The sequence below is a fragment of the Suncus etruscus genome, chromosome 12 (genome assembly GCF_024139225.1).
Source record: "Suncus etruscus isolate mSunEtr1 chromosome 12, mSunEtr1.pri.cur, whole genome shotgun sequence".
NCBI classification, from domain to species: domain Eukaryota; kingdom Metazoa; phylum Chordata; class Mammalia; order Eulipotyphla; family Soricidae; genus Suncus; species Suncus etruscus.
This window is the reverse complement of record NC_064859.1, coordinates 30,713,625-30,717,020: the sequence shown is the minus strand read 5'-3', so window position 1 is coordinate 30,717,020 and position 3,396 is coordinate 30,713,625.

Sequence of the window (3,396 nt, the reverse complement as noted above, 5' to 3'; positions counted from 1 at the left end):
GGGTAACCATATATGGTGCTGAGTATTTAAAACAGAATTGGTTGAATGCATGGCAAGCAAGAGCCTTACCTCCTGTGCTATCTTTCTGATCCTAAATGTCTTCCATTTTCAACTCAACAGAAAGTTGTTTTATTTTTGTTTTGTTTTTTCAAATTCATTTTAGGTTGTATTACTACCTATCTTGGTCTCTAGAGGAAAAGGGGATCAGATTATCTCTTTGCCATAAACACTAACTTTCTGATTAAGAATCTGTTAAGTACCTAATATTTTTTAAGTTAGAAGCGTGGGACAAAGTAGACAAGTTTATGAAAACTTGTTCCCACCACAAAAGTTATGTGGAATGTGAATTAGTGTTCATCTTACGTAAGACAAGTTCAAGGTATATTCTATTCCACCTCATGTCTCAAAAGGGGAAAATCTACTTGCACTAAATTTACTCTCAATAATATATCCTGATGCTGGAGAATAGCAAATAGACAAGCAATTAGTATTTATGTAACTGTTATAATGGGTACAGGATACCACAAAATCATAGTCCAGAATGCCACTCCTCTGACTAATACAGGGCTTTGTGCCCTATCTGGAGACTCAGTGTGGAGATTATCTAGAACGACTAGAAGTCATTTGTGAAGAACTAAAAGGAAATACCTGGAAGGAAAGTTCATAGATGCTGGAGTACAGGAGTGGAAGGCTAGTTCTACAGTGAGAGAGTGAGTGATAAACAGGAGGCATTGAGCTCGTTGTGGAGCTACTACTGTAAAAGATTTGACTAGCTTCAGCATTTTGTAGAGAGTGAGTAAGAATAGCATGTCAACCACCAGATTCTTTAATGTTACAGTTCTTTTTTATTTTTAGTGTCTTTTAGTATTTTAGTTAAACATATGGTTATATGGTTATTTACAAATACATTATTTTTACAGATAAAGTTGTTCATGATTGAATTAGTCATACAATGTACAACAACCTTCACATTTCTCGCCACCACTGTCCCATTTCCCTCTCAGTCTCCCTGATGTCCTTTGCCATTACTATGTCAGGGCATACATTTTTCTTTTCTATCTCTCTGCTTCTGTCTTCCTTTTTTTTCTTTTAGGCACATTAGTTTGCAGTACAGTGCACATTTCCCACCACCAATGTCCCCAGTTTCCCTTCCACCCACCCTCCCTCACCTGCCTTTGGGGCAGGCATTTTACTTCTCTTTTGCTCTGTCTCTCTCTCCCTTCTTCTTTTGCTCCCTCACTCTCTTACTCCCTCGCTATCTCTCTTTTCTTTTTTGACACTATGATTTGCACTATTACTAATTAATGGGGTACCATGCATATCACTTTATCCCATTTCAGCACACAGTTCTTGTCCAGAGTGATCAGTTCCAACTATCACTGTCACTGTGTACTGTTCACTACTCTAACTGCATTTACCAATCTTTGTGTCAAGCTTCCTACCATAGGCTGCTACTCCTGATCCTCATCTCTATCATCTCTGGGTATTAATCCCATACTATTATTTTTCTTATATCCTATAAATGAGTGAGATTATTCTATGTCTCTCCATTTTCTTCAGACTCATTTTACTCAGCATAATAATTTCCATATCCATTCATGTATAAGAAAATTTCATGACTACATTTTTACTGCCAGCTGCATAATATTACATTGTGTAGATGTACCACAGTTTCTTTAGTTTTCTTTAGCCACTCATCTGTCCTAAGGCACATGGATTCTTTCCAGATTCTGGCTATTGTGAATAGCGCTGTGATGAACATAGGAATGCAGAGGGCTTTTCTGTATGGCATTTTTTTTAGTTCCTAAGGGTACATGCCTAGGAGTGGTATTGCTGGATCATATGAAAGCTCAATTTCTAGTTTTGTGAGAAATATTCATATTGTTTTCCAAAGAGACTGAACAAGTCTGCATTCCCACCAGCAGTGAATGAGAGTCTCTTTCTCCCCATATCCATGCCAGCACTGGTAGGTCTTATTCTTTGTGATGTGTGCCATAGATGGTGTTAAGTGATCTCATTGTTTTGATTTGCATCTCCCTGGTAATTAGTGATGTGGAGCATTTTTTCATTTTCCTTTAGGCATCTGTAGATCTTCTTTTTTCTGTTTTGTTATTTTGGGGGAGGGGCACATCCAGCAGTGCTCAGGGGTTACTCCTGGCTCTGCACTCAGAAATTGCCCTGGCAGTCTTTGGGGACTATATGAAATGCCAGGAATTGAACCCAGGTCAGCTTCATGCAAGGCAAACACCCTACTGCTGTGCTATCACTCCAGCTCTGTATATTTTCTGCATGTGTGTGTGTGTGTGTGTGTGTGTGTGTGTGTGTATCTTCTTTGAAGAAATGTCTGTTCATTTATTTTCCCCATTTTTGTGTGGGGTTAGATGTTTTTCTCTTATTGCTATCATTCTACAAGCTATTCAGTGCCTTGTATAGCTTAGGTATTTCCCCCTTATCTAATAAGTATTGGGTGAATAGTTCTCCCATTCCATGAATAGTCTTTGTATCTTACTGTTTCCTTTAAAAATTCTCCGCTTGGGCCGGAGAGATAGCATGGAGGTAGGGCATTTGCCTTTCATGCAGACGAACGGTGGTTCAAATCCCAGCATCCCATATGGTCCCCCGTGCCTGCCAGGGGCGATTTCTGAGCATAGAGCCAGGAGTAACCCCTAGCGCTGCCAGATGTGTGTGACCAAAAAAAAAAAAATCTCAGCTTAAAAAAGATTCTCAGCTTAACGTAGTCCTATTTGTTTATCTTTGCTTCAATTTGTCTGGACAATGTTGTTTTATCTTTGAAGATGCCATTTGCTTCAGAGTCAAAGTGTGTTCTGCCTACATTTTCCTCTATATACCTTATGGTTTTAGGTCTGATATCAAGATCTTTAATCCATTTTTACTTGATCATTGTATATGGTGTTAAAGATAGGTCTGAATTCACTTTTTTTGCATGTAGTCGATCAATTTTCCTAACAGCACTAGTTGAAAAGTCTTTCCATGTATCACTTTACTTCTTGCCCTTTTATCATAGATTATTTGATTGTATACCTGTGGATCAATCTCAGAATATTCAAGTTTATCCACTGTTCTGAGGGTCTGTCTTTATTTCAATACTATGCTGTTTTATTTTTATATGAATTTTTTATTTAAGCACCATGATTACAAACACAATTGTAGCTGGGTTTCAGTCATTAACAGAATGATCCCTCCTTCACCAGTGCAACATTCCCACCACCAATGCCCACCTCCCTCCTTTCCAACCCCGCCTGTATTCGAGACAGGCATTTTACTACAGTTACTTTTTTTTTTTTTTGGTTTTTGGGCCACACCCGGCATTGCTCAGGGGTTACTCCTGGCTGTCTGCTCAGAAATAGCTCCTGGCAGGCACGGGGGACCATATGG